The sequence below is a fragment of the Thalassophryne amazonica genome, chromosome 16 (genome assembly GCF_902500255.1).
Source record: "Thalassophryne amazonica chromosome 16, fThaAma1.1, whole genome shotgun sequence".
Lineage (NCBI taxonomy): Eukaryota > Metazoa > Chordata > Actinopteri > Batrachoidiformes > Batrachoididae > Thalassophryne > Thalassophryne amazonica.
In genome coordinates, this window is record NC_047118.1 from 52,712,490 (window position 1) to 52,738,363 (window position 25,874).

A 25,874-nucleotide genomic window follows, 5' to 3' on the forward strand; every position below is an offset into this window, starting at 1 on the left:
CAGGGCTTAGGCAAAAACATCAGTGGACTAATGGGAGCCATCGAGTGGCGTTCACTCCTCAGTGACCCCCAATGTGCCGTTTTAATGCTGCATTCACGTCAGCAGCAGAAAAACTGTCACTGTGTCATTGCAGAATTCCTGCTGTCTGCTGTGGCAGACTAGTTGATGATGTGAGATACCGTCATTTTTCAGTGCTAATGAGACAGACAATAATTTTCTTAATTGAAAGATGGAAAAGATTTGTAGAGTTTTGCATAATTAAAACAGGAAGCCCTGGGTTTGATTGTGTCTTTAAAATTTTACTTTTTGTGAGGTTGTAGACAAATTCCTTTCTGTTATAAATTGCACAAATTATTCACCTTTACCCAGTGGTTTACACAGCGAACCAAAAAATTAGCTTTGATAACCGTTAATCAGCTAACTGAAAAGTTATCTTTTACAATGCTAAAATGATAAACCACCAAAAAAAAAATTATCGGAAGCTACAGCTAATCGCTAACCGATAACTTTCTGTATTGTGTCTGGTACACGCTCAGCTACTAACAAGCCGATTTTGAGTTTAAACACCGCCAATGCCTCTGATAGAATCAAAGGCGATCACAAACCCAAACATAGCCAATGAGTCAGCGCTTCCTTGTTTGTGCACCCTGCCCACTGCTGTAGGGAAGGGTCATTTACCTTGACAGCATACAGTGGTCCAGCCATGAGGCAGATGTCTTGAAAAGGAAAGCAGGTTTGACTTATGGTTTTGCTTTATAAATCAAATAAATTTGGATAGAATAACTACATTAAGATCAACTCTTCCACTAAACATTAGATGTCTTATTGACATGCAGATCATGTCTATATTGCATCCGTAGGGTCCATAGAACATCCATGAGACGTCTAATTTTTAGTGGGTCATTTGTATAAAGTGAAAATGTAACACATATCTGTTCATTTTAAAATAATGTACTAATTCTGAAGTTTTGAAGTTTTTCACTTTGTACAAATGACAGAGTTGACATGAATGTAATTATTCTATCCAGATTAATTTGATTTATAAATCAAAACCATAAGTCAAACCTGTTTTCAACACATCTGCCACATGGCTGGACCACTATGCCGTGAAGGAAAATGACAATTGTGCCCACCACTGCCTTTACCTGATTAAAACTGGGTGATTCTCTCCACTTAAATAATCCATCTCTTGTTGTCCATTTGTCCTCATCATTAAAGATAAAACAATATTTGGTTTGTCCTTGTTGCAGCAGAATCACAAAGAAGAGTTGAAATGCTTAACCTTTCATTGAAAACAATGGAACATCTGGTTTACTGTCTGCCGCATACAGCCAACATGTGTCTATAATATTTTGTGTAGTCAAATATTATTCTTATTTTGTAGTTGGTAAAGTTCCAATAACACTTTTCCATCAATGCATTTGTCACAAGGTGGTTTTCATAGATTTGTTGTTAAATATTGATTAAAAATAAAAAATAGTTACAAATGAAACTTTTCCATTGAGGAACTGAGTGTTCCTGTTGGGTTTTATCTTGTGAGAACTATAGCCACGGTGAAGGATCTCTAAGTCCAGCTAAATATTTGATTGTTTTAAATCCAGTATTGCCAGAACGTGACCTCTTATAGCATTTAACAATCTCTCCATCTCCTACTTCATCCACACGCATGTATGTTTCTGTAAAAAAAAAAAAAAAAAAACACTATTTGGAAAACTTTTGGAAATATTTCAGTGTTTATTTTTATTTTTTAATTCATGTGTTTCATTTAGTATATTTTTTGTGTAGTTTTTATTGCACATCCAAAATTAACATTCAAGGTCAATTTGTAGTTAAAATGTGATTTACTGTTTTCTGCTTCTTCACACAGAAAAATAATCATAATCAGTTTCCGTCAGTAATGTGGATCAGTTTAAAATACAGTATTAAATGGCTGTGGTATGAGGTTGGTATCAGGATGTTTCAATTTATTTAATTTTATATAGCACCAAATCACAGCAAAGGTGCCTCTAGGCGCTTCACACAAGTAAGATCTAACCATACCAACCCCCAGAGCAAGCACACAGGCGACAGTGGTCAGGAAAAACTCCCTCTGATGATTTGAGGAAGAAACCTCAAGCAGACCAGACTCAAAGGGGTGACCCTCTGCTTGGACCATGCTACCGACACAGCTGACAATACAAATACACAGGAAATTTTGGGAGTCCATGCTGGTGTCCAGGACAGGAGGCTGGCTGGGGAGGAGAGCACTGCTAGCAATGTAGCCTCAAAGCAAGAAGGTTGTGTGATCCTTTCTGTGTGGCATTTGCATGTTCTCGCAGTGCTCGAGTGAGTTCCCTCCGGGTCCTCTGACTTCCTCCCACTTCCAAAGATATGGTTGGGTGAATTGGTGAGTAACTAGACCGTAGGTGTGCATGCGTGTGTGAATGTGTTTGTCTGGGGTCCTGCGATAGACTGGCATCGTGTCTTGGGTGTACCCTACCTCTCGCCCTATGAATGCTGGGGAAGGCGCCAACCCCCTCATGACCCTTGATTGGAGTAAGCGAGTATAGAAAATAAATGAATGCGACTTCTTCTTTCATTCTAAATCCACTCGGATGTTCCTGTTCCTGTGTACTGAGCATGAAGCAATACTTGTGGTCTTGGACATGAACTTAGATGTGCAGATGTTTAAATTAGTCTCTTGTGTTATGACAAGCACATACCTGGAGCTCATTAAATGGGCCGTTCGATGCGCTACCCTGTCCTATCATTTAGTGTAATGCCTAGAGATAATAGTTCTGCTCCACAAAGATGCTTATTGTTGCGGCTCGCATTGAGGCTTTGCATCTCAAGGAAACAGAACTGACTGCGGTTTGCCGCCCCACACAATAAAGCTCTCAGGAGGACCGCTTCAGTGCCGGGACGTTCCAAAATGGTCTCAAGACTCTAGCCGCATCCGTTTACGCAGTTCTGTGACACCACAATATAAAAAAAAGACGCACCAGGGAGACGTTTGAGACAACAGGCTAACTATTGTCTTACAAAGAACGGGCTCAAAGCTGCGTCTGTCTGTGTTTGATCTCTTGGAATGAGGGATTGTTCATGTAAGTTAATTATGTCACTGCTGCTTTCTGTCAAAATGACTGTTCAACATGTCAGAAAGCATTTACCCTCCTCCACCTAAAACACACCAAGACTGACATGAATTATGAAGACCTAAAAGAAATCCACATTGTGCCATTTTCCAAACTTTCCTTTACCAGAATATAGCATAAAGTTTAACATTACATTTTTGTAGCCCAATTTCCAACATTTTGCATCAAAATACAGATTTTTCTGTGATCTGGATTCTTAAGATCTCCACAAGATTTCACTCATGGCGCATCTGGTGTGTATAAGTGTCTCTTTTACACTGTGGTGTACGGGGCCGAGGGGCAGCGCATCCAAGAGGCTGGACAAACTGATCGTGTGGGCTGGCTCTGTGGTTGGCTTGAAGCTGTCAGAGAAGAGAACACTGGACAAACTGGTGGACATTATGGACGAGGAGCCTCTTCAGCCACAGACTGCTCCTTCCCAAGAGCAGGACCAACCTCCTTTGTCCCTCAGGCCATCAGACTGTACAAGTCGTCACTCAGGGGGAGGAGGAGTAACAGGAAGACAGAGGATGGGAAGAAGAGGAACAGGTGTAGTCAGTAAACCAGTTGTGATCAGTATGTCTAATATTTATATTTGCGTATTTTCTATTAATATTTGCAAATTGTTTTTTTTTTTTGTTTTTTTAGTTTCCACTTTTGATACTCTGTGTGCGGCTATACAATGCTGCTGGAACCTCAATTTCCCTGAGGGAGTCTTCCCAAGGGATTACTAAAGTTTATCTAATATAATATAATACAATATAATATAATCTCATGTTTATTAAATTTACTTTGTTATTACTGTTTCAGGGAAATCAGATGAACAAAATTTCAGAAATTCATCAAAATGTTGAAAGGTGCCCCATCTAACTATTGTAAATCCAGAAAAGATCCAGACATCCAGTTTTATTGGGTCTGCTGCTTGATAAGACTGACCAAACTACTGAGTCGTGGGAAGCTCACAAATTGATTTAAAAAAATGTTGAAAAAAAAAAATCCATATCCATCCATATCTGGATGCATGAACAACAAATTCTTTCTGTTGTAAAATGAATTAATCCATAATTTTTCATCAAGATCATCTGAAAATCCTTTGGTGAAGATCATCAGTATTTTGAAAATGGCACATTGCTATAATGACAGGATACAGAAAAAGAGCAATCAGAGATTTATGATGTCTGACTATCCGGATAACCTCTAAAATTCAGTAGAGTCTTCATTCCCTAATATCGTTCTGTGGTGCAAATTTGGTGAGAATCCGTGAAGTAGTTTTTCTTTATACTTCAAAGGCTATATAAAGTGAAATCTTGATCCAGAATCTGGATCTGCATCACCTCCAAAATTTATCTTCCAAGTCTTCCATGGCCTAATATCTATGGTCAAAATTCTGTCAAAATCCGTGCAGTAGTTTTGACATAATCCTGCTAAAAGACAGACAAATAAATAAATAAAATGCCTATGACTTTATTATGTCCTTGATGGATGTAATTATAAAGAATTTATATCTTGATCCTCATCAATGCAAAACTGACAAAACTCATCATTCCCCAAAGGTTGTAGCAGTTAGTTTAAAACTCTTTGTAAAATTGATTGAAGGGTTGCATACACACCACACTGGATTATTCATTAAAAATAATAATAATTGGTTAAAATTAGTGCAGAATCCACATCTGGAACCCAATCAACAGCCTACTTTAATGAACTCTTCCCGATGTTAAAATTAATTAGCTGATTAGCTCAGAATTTTTATTTATTTAATTTTACATATTTGTGCGGATGGTGGTGGTGGGGGATAGAATTACTACTCTGGAAAATATAGTTATAAATGATGCAAAATTTGATCCTGAGCAACACCAAAATTTTAAAGGGTTTGTGACCTTGATAAACAGCTGTATTCAGATCTCAGTCATTCACAAATATGACTTTGTAACTTTGGCACAACCGTGCTTCCAGAAAAAAAACGTGCTAACGTTACATTATGCAGCACAATCAGTCATTTCACCAAGTTGTGTGATCCTGGGCTGCAGATGTTTTCAATGAAACAAATGTGCTTCATTTTCGATTTCGATTTTATCTTCATTCTCATAATTGTTTTTCAACTTTATTATAAAAATCATATTTCAGTTTTATTCTTTAAATTGTATTGCAACTTTATTCTCAACTTTTTGACTTCTTTCTCAGCATTTCAACATAAATTTTGACATTTTTACTTTATTCTCAAATTGCAAAGTAATACTAATTAAAAAACAAAAACATCTTCCTCCCTTTATCCTCCCTTTTCTACACTGCCATCACTGAGTCCATCATCTCCTCCTCTATCACAGTCTGGTATGCTGCTGCCACTGCTAAGGACAGGAGCAGACTGCAGCGTATCATCCACGCAGCAGAGAAGGTGATCAACTGCAATCTGCTATCCCTACAAGACCTGTACACCTCAAGGGCCCTGATGCAAGCAAGTACAATAGCGGCCGATCCCTCTCACAGAGGACAGAAACTTTTTGTCAGCCTCACCTCTGGCTGACGGTTGATGTCCATCAGGACTAAAACTTCAAGACACAAAAACAGCTTCTTTCCATCCATACCTAGACTTATAAATAATGCCAGAGACCCCCATTTACCCTGCCTCTGCATTTCCACAAAGTACAGATTTGTCATCCTTGCACTACGTTATATTTATTTTACAGTGAACATATACGAGGTCTGTCAATAAAGTATAGGTCCTTTTTATTTTTTTCAAAAACTATATGGATTTCATTCATATGTTTTTACGTCAGACATGCTTGAACTCTCGTGCACATGCGTGAGTTTTTCCACGCCTGTCGGTGACCTCATCCGCCTGTGAGCACTCCTTGTGGGAGGAGTCGTCCAGCCCCTCGTCGGAATTCCTTTGTCTGAGAAGTTGCTGAGAGACTGGCGCTTTGTTTGATCAAAAGTTTTCTAAACTTGTGAGGCGCATCGAAGTGGACACGGTTCGAAAAATTAAGCTGGTTTTCGGTGAAAATTTTAATGGCTGATGAGAGATTTTGAGATGATACTGTCGCTTTAAGGACTTTCCACGCAGTGGGACGTCGCGCAGCACTCCCAGGCGCCATCGTCAGCCTGTTTCAAGCTGAAAACCTCCACATTTCAGGCTCTGTTGATCCAGGACGTCGTGAGAGAACAGAGAAGTTTCAGAAGAAGTCGGTTTCAGCATTTTATCCGGATATTCCACTGTTAAAGGAGATTTTTTTTAATGAAAGACGTGCGGACGGATTGCAGCGTCAGCTCGCAGCAGCCGCGACGCTCCGCCACAGGAAAAGCACCTCTGTTGGAAGCGTTAAGGACAAGTTGGAACATGTCCAACTGCTAAACAATTTCTCAGATACTCACTCCACTGAAAGCCATCAAACGCCGCCTGGATTTTACAAATGGTTATCAACACGGAGGTGTTTTTCCTGTGCCGCCGCACCGCGCCGGCTGCGTCCCGACGCGCGGACCCGTCCGCACGGACCCGTCCACACGTCTTTCATTAAAAAAATCTCCTTTAACAGTGGAATATCCGGATAAAATGCTGAAACCGACTTCTTCTGAAACTTCTCTGTTCTCTCACGACGTCCTGGATCAATAGAGCCTGAAATGTGGAGGTTTTCAGCTTGAAACAGGCTGACGATGGCGCCTGAGAGCGCTGCACAACGTCTCGCTCTGTGGGAAGTCCATAAAGCGACAGTATCACCTCAAAATCTCTCATCAGCCGTTAAAATTTTCACCGAAAACCAGCTTAATTTTTCGAACCGTGTCCACTTCGATGCGCCTCACAGGTTTAGAAAAGATTTTGATCAAACAAAGCGCCAGTCTCTCAGCAACTTCTCAGACAAAGGAATTCCGACGAGGGGCTGGACGACTCCTCCCACAAGGAGTGCTCACAGGCGAATGACGTCACCGATAGGCGTGGAAAAACTCACGCATGCGCACGAGGGTTCAAGCATGTCTGACGTAAAAACATATGAATGAAATCCATATAGTTTTTGAAAAAAATAAAAAGGACCTATACTTTATTGACAGCCCTCGTATACAGTATACACAAATATTTTTTTCCCTTTTCTTTTTTATTATTGTTTATGCACCAATAACACCAGATCAAATTCCTTGTATGTGAGAACTTACTTGGCAATAAATTTGATTCAGATTTTTTCCTTGACGTGGCCCTCATTGTACATCATACAACCCCTGGCAAAAATTATGGAATCACCGGCCTCGGAGGATGTTCATTCAGTTGTTTAATTTTGTAGAAAAAAAGCAGATCACAGACATGACACAAAACTAAAGTCATTTCAAATGGCAACTTTCTGGCTTTAAGAAACACTATAAGAAATCAAGAAACAAGATTGTGGCAGTCAGTAACGGTTACTTTTTTCGACCAAGCAGAGGAAAAAAAATATGGAATCACTCAATTCTGAGGAAAAAATTATGGAATCACCCTGTAATTTTCATCCCCAAAACTAACACCTGCATCATATCAGATCTGCTCGTTAGTTGCATCTAAAAAGGAGTGATCACACCTTGGAGAGCTGTTGCACCAAGTGGACTGACCATGAATCATGGCTCCAACACGAGAGATGTCAATTGAAACAAAGGAGAGGATTATCAACTCTTAAAGAGAGTAAATCATCACGCAATGTTGCAAAGATGTTGGTTGTTCACAGCCAGCTGTGTCGAAACTCTGGACCAAATACAAACAACATGGAAGGTCGTTAAAGGCAAACCTACTGGTAGACCAAGGAAGACAAAGCCTCAAGACAGAAAACTTTAAAGCAAATATGTCTCAAAAATCGAAAAATGACAACAAACAAATGAGGAACGAATGGGAGGAAACTGGAGTTCAACGTCTGTGACCGAACTGTAAGAAACCGCCTAAAGGAAATGGGATTTACATACAGAAAAGCTAAACGAAAGGCATCATTAACACCTAAACAGAAAAAAACAAGGTTACAATGGGCTAAGGAAAAGCAATTGTGTACTGTGGATAACTGGATGAAAGTCATATTCAGTGATGAATCTCGAATCTGCATTGGGCAAGGTGATGATGCTGGAACTTTTGTTTGGTGCCGTTCCAATGAGATTTATAAAGATGACTGCCTGAAGAGAACATGTAAATTTCCACAGTCATGATGATATGGGGCTGCATGTCAGGTAACAGGCACTGGGGAGATGGCTGTCATACATCATCAATAAATGCACAAGTTTATGTTGATATTTTGGACAATTGAAAGGATGTTTGGGGATGATGAAATCATTTTTCAAGATGATAATGCATCTTGCCATAGAACAAAAACTGCAAAAACATTCCTTGCAAAAAGACACATAGGGTCAATGTCATGGCATAGGGTCAATGTCAATGAGCAGATCTGATTTGATGCAGGTGTTAGTTTTGGGGATGAAAATTTACAGGGTGATTCCATAATTTTTTTCCTCAGAATTGAGTGATTCCATATTTTTTTTCCTCTGCTTGGTCTAAAAAAGTAACCGTTTACTGACTGCCACAATCTTTTTTTCTTGATTTCTTATAGTGTTTCTTAAAGCCAGAAAGTTGCCATTTGAAATGACTTTAGTTTTGTGTCATGTCTGTGATCTGCTTTTTTTCTACAAAATTAAACAACTGAATGAACATCCTCTGAGGCCGGTGATTCCATAATTTTTGCCAGGGGTTGTAGAAATCTGACTCAAATGGTGATAAGTTCAAAACCCTTTAGAGGATGTTTCCTGCTGTCTTACAGCTTACTGTGAGTTCAAAGTGTCATCTCAAATGCACGTCTCACTTTCTCCTACTGTACAAAGCAGCTACACAACAGTACTACTCTATACATCTCCCCGTTGCACTGTAGCGGGGAGCTTTATGATTTAGGCAGAATTAAGCTGTCTGGAATGATATCAAAGGTTCTTGTTGTTCTTTCTCTTCACTTCACGTCTTCTCCACTCTCAGGCACTGCAGTGCCCACAGGCAGTGTCAGAGCTTATATTTGTGATTTTGTTGGCAGGGGAACAATGGTTTAGTTTAGACAGTGCATTCCTGATTATTGACACACTGTGGTAGAAGGATTAGCGAGCGCCTCGGCCTTCTGATTCTTCAGTTTTGGCTCGTGAGCAACACCTGGGTGTATCTATGACAACAGGCATCACAATGAAACAGTGATTTCACCACCAACCGGTTTGACAGAGAGTCTGGAGCATTGCTTGTGCAAGTAAGGTCACTCAAAGGAACAGAAAAAGGAAAATGTGAGGCTCAACATTGCAAAATGTGCCGGAAGTCGAGCTTGTGCACAGCTGCTGTCAGACAGCAGTCTTCTAAAAAGTTGATTTGAGTCTTAAAGAAAGTTTGACAAACCTCTCCCATGTTTGCATGGTCCAAGTTTAGATCATTGTTTCTACAATCCTGATAATCCTGATTACCTGTGTCCGTTTAGCCCACAATGTGGTGAGATGGACAGATAGTTGGACTGAGGCAGCATGTTAGACAACAAGCCGTTTGATGAGGGCTTTCTAAAGGTCTGCTTACCAATCTTATCAGAAGAAGCCCACACGACCCGTAATCAGACATCCTGGAAACAACTTCCACTGACATCATGGCCATTCCAGTGGATATTTTATCCTTTACAAATGGAATTTTCAGACCACCAGTGGCACTAAGGTGCTGGAGTGGTGTATACAGAAGTAACCATTTTATCACAGCGTGAACATAACGCGCTCTTTAGAAGAAATTTCTTTGGATAGAATTACCAGCCCTCTTGAATCTAACAAGTATGGCCCTGAAACAAAACCCAAGCAGTGAGGCTCACTTGTAAATGATCTTTGCTCCACATACCACATCTTCTGCCAAAATATATAGTGCTTATAAGTGTCATGTTCCTTGAGGAGACTTTTCACATACCCTGTCTTGTCCATTGCAGTTGGACGGAGATTCATTTCCTCTCATAGTTTGAGTTTTTTTGTGGCGGCACGAAAACACTTTCAAACTCTGGTTTGGACCAATTATAGCTGAAACGTTTGACGGTCTAGTCAGTGTGGACTGTAGTATGGATCACTTGAGAGCAGTGGTAGGCACAGTTCCGCTAATCCACTAACCTCTAATTAGCGAAACTTATGTTTTTGTTAGCACATTAGCTTTTCAGCTAACTTTGAAAACCATCAGTGGACCAATTAGCTTCCACTAAATTTAGTTCTGCTAACTTTCAGTCTGCTAACAATTTTTTTTGCTGGTAAAGTGAGTAAATCTAGCGGTCAAAAACATTTGTAAACCCTAAAAATCATACATGTTAGTTCCTGTTTATGAATGCACAGAGCTAGCTAACACTTCCGGTTCACAGGTTAAAATACAAAAGCACTGGTAAGAAGGCTGTTGTTGCAACATAAAGCCCAAAAGAAGTTACAATGTGGAGAAAAACCGTATGTAAGTAGCTCAGAAGTCAGTATTTTTATTTATTTATTTTTCATGCATTTGTTTTGTGTTTGTGAACGCAATACAGGTGAGGCATAGCGCTGTTAATGGTTTATAAATATTTATACCATGGTCAGTAAGAATTCCATGTCTGACTGGTGTGCATTATTTTTGTGTATACGCCAGTAGTTTGGCGAGTGTTAAGTTACTGTAATATCACTCCTCTCCGGTCGTCACCTTCGCAACGCGCAATCAGTTGGCGCCAGACTCAGCTGTGTTTTGACAGGTGAATGACAGAAACGTGATAAAACATGGATTTCCAAGTGAATTTTAATAGTTTTGGCCAAAATAAAACGTTTGAGCAATGGGAAGAGGAGGAGAGCAGATGAGAAGAACAGCAAAAGCAACGGCATAAAGATTTAACATCGGACGAACTGGACACGATTGGGAAAGAAGAAGAGAACGGTTGCCAAGGATGACAATATCTTGAGACTGGCATAAAATAGTCCCAAATACTTACGCATTTTATCAAGTTCTGTTAACTTAAATAAATATTTGTGTGTTAGCTCACTGTGTGGAACCATGGTATAAGCGGATTAAACAACTCAAAGCCATGCATTATATGGTTTGAATGTGTTTTAGACTATGCGTTGTACATTCAAACCATATAATGCATGGCTTTGAGTTGTTTAATCCTTACATATAATATAGTGAGAAACTGTGACTTCTAACACTGTGATTTACTGCTTTTGATAAAGATAATAACAGTGTTTGAGATTTTATTTATTTATTTATTTATTTTGTGCATTTGTTCTGTGTTTGTAGTCCTGAATTCACCCAGCAGCCCTGCGGCACTTAAACTCAAAACTGGCTTATCAGTAGCCGACAGTGTACTCTGATGTGGCCGCGACCGAGTCAATACTAAAAGTTAACGGTTACCGGTAACTTCTGCAAATTTTTGAAGCAATTTATTGTTATAAAAGTTATGTTTTCAGTTAATGGTTTAATGGTTATTGAAGCTAACTTTTCAGTTAGCTGTGCCCACGACTGCTTGTAGGAACAGAAACTGTGGAAAAATAAAGGCACTGCTGAATGAGTTGTGGGTTGATATGAGGTGCAAAAGTGCTCAATTTAGACTTGTATAAATGAGTAATAATCTGTTTGTGAAAACCCACAAAAATATGTGTAAAGTGTTCACCAAACCTTTTACAGAGCACATTAGGAGCTATGATCTCTTCGTTTGGAGCTGTGATTTATAGTCCAATTTGTTTAGCATAAAAATTGAAATCTTATGAAAGAAGGTGACATTTTCAGGATAGGACCAGAAAAATGTGTAGAATCACATATTAAAGTCTGTGAAAGTCCTCCTTCATATCCAAGTGTACATATTAAGGCATGAGAAACTCTTTACAATGATTACCTACAGGTTTTACATATTAGAAATGTTGGAAACTAAGATGGCGGCCATATTAGAATCCAAAGTGGCTGCCAATGCGTTTATATTTTTAACATATTTGTGCTTCTAGAAAGGTGAAATACCCCATTTAAGTGTCTTAGTACAAGTTTTAAACCATGAGAAACTCTATGCTGTTATTACCTAGAGGTTTTAACTTTTGGAAATGTGAGGAACTAATTACATAATGCCCATGTTTGAATCCAACTGGCCACAATTTTATTTTTTAAATGAACGTTCCTGTTGATATGTCACCATCATGGCCATTGAGGTTAAAATTCTATGAAACACTCCACATACTAAGTTTCCTTCGAGCTTCAACTTGAAGTTATGGAAATGAATGCAGTCCGATTACACCACTAGTTTTTAGGATTTTTTGGTTAAATTGCACGTGCTGCCATTGAACAGTCGGTACTTTTGTCCTTTCCTGCAGTCCAGAGAACACAATGTTCACATAACTGTTCATCATGCCAGAGGTGACTACAAGAGAAAATGTATCTCAAACCAACTGTGTTGGTAATAAGTGCAGATAAGTGAGGTATTTAGGGCATCTGATGGCTCTGTCATGTGCAATTAGAAGTGATATGATTTGACAGGCTAGACAGTTGAAAACTATGCTGGGTGGGGGAAAACCCATCATTTCGTATTCATTCAAATGTTCCAACTGCTACTATTTGGTATGGACTGTAGTGTTATACAGTGCAGCTAGGGGATCATTTGTTTTACTTTGTTGTCCTTCAAGATAAAATCAGTGTCCACAGTTTTCACTGTGTATCACATAATCTGGAATTACATGCACTGTGTCAAAACAACAGATTTCCATGAAGCATAAGTGAAACATAAGATTTGACCTATTTCAATTCTATGTGTGTTATTTATACAGCACCAAACCACAACAAAGCTGCACTTCACAAGTCACAGAAAAGACTCCTCCAAAAGTATTGATAGACACTAATAAAGAAGCAGAACCAGTATATTTTAAACCTTTTTTTTTTAATTGCAAGTCAGTTTTAGGCATAAATAGATTTTTTAAAACCAATTTTCTCCAATTTGTTTTCCCATATTTAGTTTTACTTCTAATGTAAATACTCACTAAAACAAGGCCAACAATTAAAATAAAATAACAATAATTATTATTATTAGTAGTAATAGTAGTAGTAGTGGTAGTTTTGTTGTATTATTATGTCCACCAGTGATGTAATAAAATCATCAGCGTTTATTTATTTGTCTGTCTTTTAGCAGGATTCCCATATGGAAAAGAAATAGAAAAATACAAGACGTTACATCAGTTCCAGTACTAAATCTTTGTTTGACATGTGTTGTGCTTTTAAGTCTCAGTTTGATATTACACATATCACATAAGGAATCTGTATGTGGAATTACTGTCATATATTGTTCTTTTAAGTTCCCAATTTATATGTTACATATTGTACAAATTTACTAAGGATCTTGTATCTGGTTTGACTGTCACATGCATTACTTACAAGTTTGAGATAGAACAGATACAAACTGTATAAAATGTACGTATGTACTGTATATCGTTTCCATATGGGGTACGTCAAAACTACTGCACGAATATTGATGAAAATTTCACCACAGATATATATTTGGACAAGGAAGACTCCATTAAAATTTGGAAGTGATCCGGATCTGGATTCTCGATAAAAAAAATCACTTTATATAGGCTTTGAAGTATTATGTCAAAACTACTTCAAGGATTCCAACCAAATTTGTAGTACAGATAGATATTGGGGCATGGAAGACTCTACTGAATTTTGGAGGTGATGTGGATCTGGATTGGCGGACGTCAGAAATCTCTTATTTCTCTTGTTATTATTATTAATAATACTAAGAATAATAATAATACAAGAAGAAGAAGAAGAAGAATAGGTTGAAATGTGTGACCTGTTCTTGAATTACCTTTAGAAGTAGATGCAGATAAAAGTTTGAGAACATTTTTAAAATAATTAACCAAACTGCCAAATGGGAAGTGTTACTCATACGGAGTTTCACAAAACCTGCAGAAAATGTTGAGGATGGCTTGAAATAGGTCACTCTGCATTTCCATGCAGATCCTGAAGGGAGCATAGATAGGCAAGTAAAAGTAAAAGTACTTTTTCATTGGATTGTCACTAAATCACTCTGGTGGTTGGCTCTCTGGTGGTTGGCTCTCACTGCGGTATTGTATCACTTCCTGTTCCGGAGCACAGCGGTGTTTTTCTGTATCTGTTAGCTGTTTAATCTGCACAGTTAGATTGATCTAGTTATCTAGATTACGATTTGTTTCCCAGTGTAATCTTTACGTGCCTTAACTAAAGCACTCCTTCTGCTGAATCACCTCTAAATTATTTACACATTATTCACTTTGCGTGTTTTTAGGAATCCGCTAGCTTAGCGTAGCTACTAGCTCTTAGCCGATTTAGCATGACGGCTTCTCCTGTCTCTCCCGCACTTTTCTGCTCTGGGTGTGAAATGTTTAGTTATTCCTCGGCCTCCTTTAGCAGTAACGGTACTGGTAATAAGTGTAGCTTATTCGTAGCTTTGGAGGCCAGGCTGGGCGAATTTGAGACTCGGCTCCGCACTGTGGAAAATTCTACAGCTAGCCAGGCCCCTGTAGTCGGTGCGGACCAAGGTAGCTTAGCCGCCGTTAGTTACCCCCTGGCAGATCCCGAGCAGCCGGGAAAGCAGGCCGACTGGGTGACTGTGAGGAGGAAGCGTAGCCCTAAACAGAAGCCCCGTGTACACCGCCAACCCGTTCACATCTCTAACCGTTTTTTCCCCACTCGACGACACACCCGCCGAGGATCAAACTCTGGTTATTGGCGACTCTGTTTTGAGAAATGTGAAGTTAGCGACACCAGCAACCATAGTCAATTGTCTTCCGGGGGCCAGAGCAGGCGACATTGAAGGAAATTTGAAAACTGCTGGCTAAGGCTAAGCGTAAATTTGGTAAGATGTAATTCACGTCGGCAGTAATGACACCCGGTTATGCCAATCGGAGGTCACTAAAATTAACATTAAATCGGTGTGTAACTTGCAAAAACAATGTCGGACTCTGTAGTTTTCTCTGGGCCCCTCCCCAATCAGACCGGGAGTGACATGTTTAGCCGCATGTTCTCCTTGAATTGCTGGCTGTCTGAGTGGTGTCCAAAAAATGAGGTGGGCTTCATAGATAATTGGCAAAGCTTCTGGGGAAAACCTGGTCTTGTTAGGAGAGACGGCATCCATCCCACTTGGATGGAGCAGCTCTCATTTCTAGAAATCTGGCCAATTTTCTTAAATCCTCCAAACCGTGACTATCCAGGGTTGGGACCAGGAAGCAGAGTTGTAGTCTTACACACCTCTCTGCAGCTTCTCTCCCCTGCCATCCCCTCATTACCCCCATCCCCGTAGAGACGGTGCCTGCTCCCAGACTACCAATAACCAGCAAAAATCTATTTAAGCATAAAAATTCAAAAAGAAAAAATCATATAGCACCTTCAACTGCACCACAGACTAAAACAGTTAAATGTGGTCTATTAAACATTAGGTCTCTCTCTTCTAAGTCCCTGTTGGTAAATGATATAATAATTGATCAACATATTGATTTATTCTGCCTAACAGAAACCTGGTTACAGCAGGATGAATATGTTAGTTTAAATGTGTCAACACCCCCGAGTCACACTAACTGTCAGAATGCTCGTAGCACGGGCCGGGGCGGAGGATTAGCAGCAATCTTCCATTCCAGCTTATTAATTAATCAAAAACCCAGACAGAGCTTTAATTCATTTGAAAGCTTGTCTCTTAGTCTTGTCCATCCAAATTGGAAGTCCCAAAAACCAGTTTTATTTGTTATTATCTATCGTCCACCTGGTCGTTACTGTGAGTTTCTCTGTGAATTTTCAGACCTTTTGTCTGACTTAGTGCTTAGCTCAGATAAGATAATTATAGTGGGCGATTTTAACATCCACACAGATGCTGAGAATGACAGCCTCAACACTGCATTTAATCTATTATTAGACTCTATTGGCTTTGCTCAAAAAGTAAATGAGTCCACCCACCACTTTAATCATATCTTAGATCTTGTTCTGACTTATGGTATGGAAATAGAAGACTTAACAGTATTCCCTGAAAACTCCCTTCTGTCTGATCATTTCTTAATAACATTTACATTTACTCTGATGGACTACCCAGCAGTGGGGAATAAGTTTCATTACACTACAAGTCTTTCAGAAAGCGCTGTAACGAGGTTTAAGGATATGATTCCTTCTTTATGTTCTCTAATGCCATATACCAACACAGAGCAGAGTAGCTACCTAAACTCTGTAAGGGAGATAGAGTATCTCGTCAATAGTTTTACATCCTCATTGAAGACAACTTTGGATGCTGTAGCTCCTCTGAAAAGAGAGCTTTAAATCAGAAGTGTCTGACTCCGTGGTATAACTCACAACACTCGTAGCTTAAAGCAGATAACCCGTAAGTTGGAGAGGAAATGGCATCTCACTAATTTAGAAGATCTTCACTTAGCCTGGAAAAAGAGTCTGTTGCTCTATAAAAAAGCCCTCCGTAAAGCTAGGACATCTTTCTACTCATCACTAATTGAAGAAAATAAGAACAACCCCAGGTTTCTTTCAGCACTGTAGCCAGGCTGACAAAGAGTCAGAGCTCTATTGAGCTGAGTATTCCATTAACTTTAACTAGTAATGACTTCATGACTTTCTTTGCTAACAAAATTTTAACTATTAGAGAAAAAATTACTCATAACCATCCCAAAGACGTATCGTTATCTTTGGCTGCTTCAGTGATGCCTGTATTTGGTTAGACTCTTTCTCTCCGATTGTTCTGTCTGAGTTATTTTCATTAGTTACTTCATCCAAACCATCAACATGTTTATTAGACCCCATTCCTACCAGGCTGCTCAAGGAAGTCCTACCATTATTTAATGCTTCGATCTTAAATATGATCAATCTATCTTTGTTAGTTGGCTATGTACCACAGGCTTTTAAGGTGGCAGTAATTAAACCATTACTTAAAAAGCCATCACTTGACCCAGCTATCTTAGCTAATTATAGGCCAATCTCCAACCTTCCTTTTCTCTCAAAAATTCTTGAAAGGGTAGTTGTAAAACAGCTAACTGATCATCTGCAGAGGAATGGTCTATTTGAAGAGTTTCAGTCAGGTTTTAGAATTCATCATAGTACAGAAACAGCATTAGTGAAGGTTACAAATGATCTTCTTATGGCCTCGGACAGTGGACTCATCTCTGTGCTTGTTCTGTTAGACCTCAGTGCTGCTTTTGATACTGTTGACCATAAAATTTTATTACAGAGATTAGAGCATGCCATAGGTATTAAAGGCACTGCGCTGCGGTGGTTTGAATCATATTTGTCTAATAGATTACAATTTGTTCATGTAAATGGGGAATCTTCTTCACAGACTAAAGTTAATTATGGAGTTCCACAAGGTTCTGTGCTAGGACCAATTTTATTCACTTATACATGCTTCCCTTAGGCAGTATATTAGATGGTATTGCTAATTTTCATTGTTACGCAGATGATACCCAGCTTTATCTATCCATGAAGCCAGAGGACACACACCAATTAGCTAAACTGCAGGATTGTCTTACAGACATAAAGACATGGATGACCTCTAATTTCCTGCTTTTAAACTCAGATAAAACTGAAGTTATTGTACTTGGCCCCACAAATCTTAGAAAACATGGTGTCTAACCAGATCCTTACTCTGGATGGCATTACCCCTGACCTCTAGTAATACTGTGAGAAATCTTGGAGTCATTTTTGATCAGGATATGTCATTCAAAGCGCATATTAAACAAATATGTAGGACCTGCTTTTTGCATTTACGCAATATCTCTAAAATCAGAAAGGTCTTGTCTCAGAGTGATGCTGAAAAACTAATTCATGCATTTATTTCCTCTAGGCTGGACTATTGTAATTCATTATTATCAGGTTGTCCTAAAAGTTCCCTAAAAAGCCTTCAGTTAATTCAAAATGCTGCAGCTAGAGTACTGACGGGGAGTAGAAGGAGAGAGCATATCTCACCCATATTGGCCTCTCTTCATTGGCTTCCTGTTAATTCTAGAATAGAATTTAAAATTCTTCTTCTTACTTATAAGGTTTTGAATAATCAGGTCCCATCTTATCTTAGGGACCTCGTAGTACCATATCACCCCAATAGAGCGCTTCGCTCTCAGACTGCAGGCTTACTTGTAGTTCCTAGGGTTTGTAAGAGTAGAATGGGAGGCAGAGCCTTCAGCTTTCAGGCTCCTCTCCTGTGGAACCAGCTCCCAATTCAGATCAGGGAGACAGACACCCTCTCTACTTTAAGATTAGGCTTAAAACTTTCCTTTTGCTAAAGCTTATAGTTAGGGCTGGATCAGGTGACCCTGAACCATCCCTTAGTTATGCTGCTATAGATGTAGACTGCTGGGGGGTTCCCATGATGCACTGTTTCTTTCTCTTTTTGCTCTGTATGCACCACTCTGCATTTAATCATTAGTGATCGATCTCTGCTCCCCTCCACAGCATGTCTTTTTCCTGGTTCTCTCCCTCAGCCCCAACCAGTCCCAGCAGAAGACTGCCCCTCCCTGAGCCTGGTTCTGCTGGAGGTTTCTTCCTGTTAAAAGGGAGTTTTTCCTTCCCACTGTAGCCAAGTGCTTGCTCACGGGGTCGTTTTGACCGTTGGGGTTTTACATAATTATTGTATGGCCTTGCCTTACAATATAAAGCGCCTTGGGGCAACTGTTTGTTGTGATTTGGCGCTATATAAAAAAATTGATTGATTGATTGATTAAATATGACCTGACTTTCATAAAACGTCGAAAATACTGTGTATAACCTGAAATCTAGATGATTTGTTTGTTTGTGTGTTTGTGTGGTGATGGTGACGGGGAGATAATTGTACCACGTTTTTTTCTTAAAGTGTTTTTTTTTTCTTTTAATTCTGAAAAATAACTGCAACAAAGTAGCTCAGTGGTATTTCCCAAAGCTTGACAGTGACTGCATTGTCAAAATGTATTTATAGAGTACCATATCACAAAAACATCACCCCAACTGTGTCCATCAAAGGGTTAAACATCATTTGTAGCCTATCATCATAAAGTACACTGCTGTTATTATACAATTCAAATATGGGCAGCTGACAGCAGGCATGGGCAGCAGCTGGCAATATCATACATTCAAATGAGTAGAAAATGTTCTCCCTGATGCTAAAAATATGTCATTGGACAGGAAGTGAAGTCTGAGCTGAGTGCAGTGGAACCGGACTCAGCCTGTTCAGGAGCCCGATCACTCACAAGTGGTTTTGTTTGGCACCGGCCCTTTGTTGACACTGCCAGGTTCTCATGCCTATTAGGTTGCTGTCAGCGAATGGGCACCGTGATGACCAGTTCCACAGAATGCCATTGGCTACCCGGTGTCTTTGTTGAATTGTCACCTGCTCTCATTGCTGGAATGTCACATCTCTTGCACAATCGCTCTGAAACTAATAAAAGATTTCCATGTCAAGGCACAAAGAAGCTGAAATGTTTTGTTTTTATTTTAAACTGCACTCAAAAAACTAATACATTGGATGAACTCAATTCAATTATGTGCAGGATTTTCATCTAATAAATATATGTAGCCCCACCTCAAATAAAGCACATGCATGCAAGATAATTTAATTTATTTTAGTTCGGACTATATATATTTATTCGATGGAAATCCTGCCCATAATTGAATTGAGTTCATCCAATGAATAATTTTACGAGTTTTGGTTATTTTGCAAAAAGCAAGTCTCACAGAATGCTGCAAAAACTTTGCACCTGACTTGGAATGCATGAAAGTTGGGATGAGTCAAATAAACGGATGGAGCCCGCAAACTGTAAAAAATAAATCATCTTCAGCAAACTAGAGCATCACACTTGTAGAGTGCAAACCTCCGCCAACAAGAGTTTCCAATTCCACAAAGCAAAAATACAATACAAACAAATATAGATCAAAAGGGCTTTTCAAAGTTAAAGTCAAATATTCGATAAATCCGTACACAGATCAGATGAGGATCAAAGTTAGTCTATTCATTGAGAGTGCCAGTTTGCACCTCATTGTCACAAATGAGAGTGATGCACTTTTGTTTGAGATATAATGCAAAATATGCACCTAATGGGCTTTTCAGTATTAAATCCAAATGTCCACAAAATCCACAATCCGGAATCGATCCGGATCAAACTTTGTCAGGTGATAGTGAGTGCCAGTCTGCACCTTACATTCAAATATGAGAGTGACTGGGACACGTTTGGTTAAGATATAATGTAAAATGCATTAAATGGGGTTTCAATGTTAAATTTAAATGGGCACGAAATCTGTAATCTGAATCAGATCTGGATTAAACTTTGTCAGCCAATAAAGGATATCATCCTACATAACTCTCTCAAATATAAAAGAATTTTGATCTTTTTTGAGCGTTATGGATTTTTGAAAATTCGTTCAATGTTAAAGATATGGATTTTTCCAATTTTCCAAGATTTCTCCTGACTTTGACCTTTGAACTTTAAAATTCAATCAGTTCTTGCCTCTCAGGATATGAATCCTCTGAAAAATGTCATAATGATGTATGAACAATTGTGGGTTACGGGCAATCAGACAAACAAACACATGGGTGAAAACAACTTTATTGAGATGAGATATACTTTATTGATCTCACAGTGGAGAAATTACGTTTACACTCCAGTTACCTCAGACAGCAATTAGTCCACAATTATTACTTGTTTACCATAATAATGGCACGCATCAGAATTAAAGGCAACACATACACATTTGACATTGTTTATGTGCACTAAGTTTGAAGAAGTCCGTTATCCGAAATGAGGCAAGTGGATGAAGGTCGCGCAGCAACCCTGAGTTGCGCCACCATCAGTTTGGGGGGGGACTAGCTGCAGGTAAAACCACTCTGCCTGCACAGAAGGAAGGGGTGTGACGTGAGCAGAAGCCGGAGTGGGGTGTGTGTGATGGGGGGTAGGAGGGGGGTGGGTGGGTAGAGGGAGTGGAGCATGATTCAGTCCTATGAAAAACAGTTTATTGTCTTTGTGGGTTGAGATAAGAAGGAGCCAAATAATCACCAAGGCCTGAAGACATTCCTCTGGAGGAAAACAGTTGGGCAATTTGTCCTTCAGGCTTGATAAGCCTGCCGTGTTGTGGTTTGAGCAGTGAAAAACACTTTTTACGGTTCCACTTGAACAAACCAAATCCCAGTTATGAATTAAGAATATTCCCAATTATGAATTAAGAATATTCCCTGGCCTCCGAAATCTTCAACTTCATCTGCAAGGCACGCATCTGCTCCAAGATGTCATCCAACTTGCGCCTAAGTTCAAGAGTCATCACAGTCTGAGAATGCACTGCCTTGCCCACCTCGTTAATCATGACGGACAAGCAAGGGGCCGTGGTTCTTGACGCCATCTTGCCAATTTTCCGATAGATCAGGGCAGCACATAAGCCAAAAAGTACCAGCCCTGCTACCATAAGACCAAATATGAATAAATCCTCGACGTCCTCAACGGAGAAAGGCGCCAAGCATGCAACATGCCAAGACCCCCAGGAGTCGAGCACATAGCCCGCAGGATGCGTTCCATCTGGGCAGGTAGGATCCACTGGTCCTGACCTTTTTTGTAGAAAAGATGGTGTCAGTAGTGTTCAGAGACCAGCTGATCAATTCCATGGTTAATCCAATAGTAGTCCAATATATCCAGTATCCAATATAATTTGAGGAATTCACAGTCTGGTGAAGTAGGGACTTGAAGGTTAAAGCAGAGAACAGACATAAGGGAGAGTGGAGGAGATGCGACTGCCCTCGTCGGAGTTCCAGTGGAGGTGATAATACTGTGCCACACACACACACACACACACACACACACACACACACACATATATATATATATATATATATATATATATATATATATATATATATATATATATATATATATATATATATATATATATATATACGAGGTCTGTTAGAAAAGTATCGGACCTTTTTATTTTTTTCAAAAACCATATGGATTTGAATCACATGTGATTGCATCAGCCAAGCTTGAACCTTCGTGTGCGTGTGTAAGTTTTTTCACGCCTGTCGGTTGTGTCATTCACCTGTGAGCAGGCTTTGTATGAGCAGTGGTCCACCCCTCTCGTCGGATTTTTATTGCGAATAAATGTCTGAACGATTGCATGCGCACGAAGGTTCAAGCTTGGCTGATGCAATCACTCCTGATTCAATTCCATATGGTTTTTGAAAAAAATAAAAAGGTCCGATAATTTTCTAAATATATATATATATATATATATATATATATATATATATATATGTGTGTGTGTGTGTGTGTGTGTGTGTGTGTGTGTGTCACAGTATTATCACCTCCACTGGGACTCCGACGAGGGCGGTCGCATCTCCTCCACTCTCCCTTATGTCTGTTCTCTGCTTTAACCTTCAAGTCCCTACTTCACCAGACTGTGAATTCCTCAAATTATATTGGATACTGGATATATTGGACTACTATTGGATTAACCATGGAATTGATCAGCTGGTCTCTGAACACTACTGACACCATCTTTTCTACAAAAAGGTCAGGACCGGGGGGATCCTACCTGCCCAGATGGAACGCATCCTGCGGGCTATGTTCTCGACTCCTGGGGGTCTTGGCATGTTGCATGCTTGGCGCCTTTCTCTGTTGAGGACGTCGAGGATTTATTCATATTTGGTCTTATGGTAGCAGGGCTGGTACTTTTTGGCTTATGTGCTGCCCTGATCTATCGGAAAATTGGCAAGACGACGGCATCAAGAACCACGGCCCCTCGCTTGTCCGTCATGATTAACGAGGTGGGCAAGGCAGTGCTCACAGGCGACGCAACCAACACGCATGTGCACGAAGGTTCAAGCTTGGCTGATGCAATCACACGTGATTCAAATACATATGGTTTTGAAAAAAATAAAAAGGTCCGATACTTTTCTAACAGACCTCGTATATATATATATATATATATATATATATATATATATATATGCGTTAAACATAATAAAACTAAATCACAATAAGTAATTGTCAAACAAGCAGTGATAGAAATGTTGTAGCTACACAGCCATAACAGCCAATGGCTTAAAAGACAAACGAGGGGAGGAGCAGAGTCAAAGTAAAATGGATGACAATTGGCAAGTCAGTGTGTCCCTGTTCAGGGTCTACATATACGTACGTCTAAGGACTGTGGCCCATGAAACACTTCAAGTTTCAGGTCATTAGAGGCAGCAGAGGACGGAAACATATTTTAGTACTTATTTATACTTTACTATCAAACATTACTTAATTATAGTTGTGCATACAAACTTTAGAGACCAAAAGTTTTCTTTTGGTCTCCATTAAAAAAGAAAGGAACAGCAATGACTCATGGGATTGTTTGGGCTCCAAAGGCTACATTTGATATATCCTTCATTTTTAGGGGAAAGAAAGCAGCTTATGTTGGATGCTTTACAAGGAGCCTTCAAAAAGGGACGGCCTACACTCTAAAAAATGAACTGCTGTGTCAACTAGAAAAAGAGAGGGAACAATTTGCAGATTTTTTTTTAAGTTATTTCAACTTAACTAGCGACATCTTGTGGCATTAGCTCAGTTGAAAGTACAACATAAAGTTGAAATACAAATTTTTGCATACAACTATATATGTCGCAGACATGAACGAGCGAAGCTGTTCAGCATATCACCACGTCATTTAGGTCCTTAAGAATTTTTGAGCAAATGCTTCGGGGGAGCATTAGCATGGCTAAAACCTTTCAGCTTCTGGGGGGGCTCAACTCCCCCAGATCCCCCACCTTTTTAAACATTTTTCTTTTTTGCCTTTCAGCTTCTGGGGGGGGGGGGGGGGCTTTGCACCGCAAGACCCCCGCCAAATGATCATATCTCTATATTGTCATGTCAATATGATATATGATATAACTATGGTTTCACACAACAGTGAAAATTAAACATTCTTAAACAAAACAGTAATAATACCACACTCATTTTGCACTCATCATAAGGTTAGGATACTTTGCCCTCCAAAAGTATTGGAACACTTGATATTTCACACATTTCACACAGTTGAGAAATACAACAAATATAAAGAATAAAAATTTCTAAAATTGTCAAATCCAATTTTCTTCAGACAAGTCAGGGGATGGAAACATGAACATTTCCAAGTCACTGAATATGTCTTGGACTTTATTTACATCAGTTATGAAAAAATACAACAGTTTCTTTCACCAAAACATAAAATCTCAGCTTTCATCTCAAATGTACTTTCTGGCAAATTGTAGCTGAACTTTTGGGTTTTCTTTTAAAGACAATCCTCCTCTACACCACTTATATTTTTAATTAATTTATATCAACTTGTAGAGCTTTGCTTTAAGTTTGAGTTTAAGGAAGATGACTTTAGATTTATTTGTCTAAAGTTGTGTCATTGGTGTGTCACTCAGACAGCAAAATTAAGAGGATATTTAAAAATAAGTCCTTCAGAGAGCAAAATTAAGAGGTTACACAGGTTTTATACAGAACAGCGGAGGAGTAAATTATCTGTATTTCTTTCAGCCTGAGCATCTTCACGTTATATCTTATGAATCAACAGCTGCCTGCTCGTTTAAAATCACTGGAGAAACACATATATATAAGGCAACCCAAATTAAAGGACAAATACCGCTTTTAACAATCTGGACCTCATTTCTGACATAAATTACAGTCGTTTCCTCACCGTTATAACTTTGGTGTCATTAGGAGTCCATGGTTCAAATGACGTATTCAGGTTCAAATCTGGGTCAAAGATTTTTCTTCTTCTAATTAGGTGGATTAGAACTTCCTGTTTTACACATCTCCAACTACTGGACAGGAGGGACCCAGCAGTCAATATGTGTCACCAATTTCAAAATGCAGCTCATTTTGTTTGCTTGTTTTTTTTTGCATGTGCCCTGACATGCCAATCATCTATATCCAATCAGATTTCAGGGGAGTCCAGCCCACCCCTGGCCTCTGCTCTACATCCACCCATGCCAGGAAGTGTTCAACATTTGACATTTCCTGTTTCACTGTGGACTCAAAATTTGGCACTTCCTGTTTGGGACCCAGTGTACCATGAGCGAGCTTTGAGCCGCTGCGCGTCGCTTGTATAATTACCTGCAACAATCAATAAATGTGTTTTCATGAGCTTAAAATGAGTCCTTCATATCTACATGAGAGCAGGACGTCAGTAGCCCAAAAGGGACATGCTTACTTAACCTTTTGCATTTTGCAGTGTGGCCAGAAAACTGGTTGCTCACCCATATAGTATCTATTTGTTGCTAGAACAGGCTAAAAAGTTTTTGTTTTGTTTTTTTGTGAAATGGAGCAATAATTCCATCACCACAGAAGCAAATGTGAAAGGAAACTGTGACTGGTGATGCTATAATGCAGTCTGCATCCTCACCACTAGATGAGACTAAATCCTACACAGTGTGGCTTTAATCAGACTTCTTGTTTTCTTCTTCTTTTAAAACACAAATCAAGGTTTTTTTAAACTTCAAAATGATTTTTGTTACAGTTGTTTTCTTCAGTGAAACGTGGAAAATCCAGATGGAACTGACACAAACACGGGGAGAACATGCAAAGTCCACACAGAAAGATCACAGGTGGGAATTGATCCCATGACCTTCTTGCTGTGAGACAACAGTGCTAACCATGTTAGGTGAATTGGAAACTATATTGTCCGTAGGTGTGCATGACCCTTAATTGTAGTAAGTGGGTTTAAAAAATAGATGGATGGATCTTGGATATTTTTGTTGGAAAAGGAATATTTGGGCATTTCAAATATGACTTTGTTTTGTTACTATGATCAAGAGTAAAACAACAAACCACATATAAAAAAAG

The 25,874-nt window shown here is 39.3% G+C and overlaps 2 long non-coding RNA genes across 2 annotated transcripts in view; one reads left to right on the top strand and one right to left on the bottom strand.

Annotated features, from left to right (window-relative positions):
• Nucleotides 1–25,874, top strand: part of LOC117527614 — a 177,143-nt gene that overhangs the window by 76,104 nt on the left and 75,165 nt on the right. The window lies entirely within an intron of this gene.
• On the bottom strand, nt 5,358–25,470 carry LOC117527615. The gene is made up of 3 exons (XR_004565576.1): nt 25,397–25,470; nt 7,868–7,882; nt 5,358–5,369 (listed from the first exon to the last, which is right to left on the bottom strand). It is a non-coding gene; the product is annotated as an uncharacterized LOC117527615 (long non-coding RNA).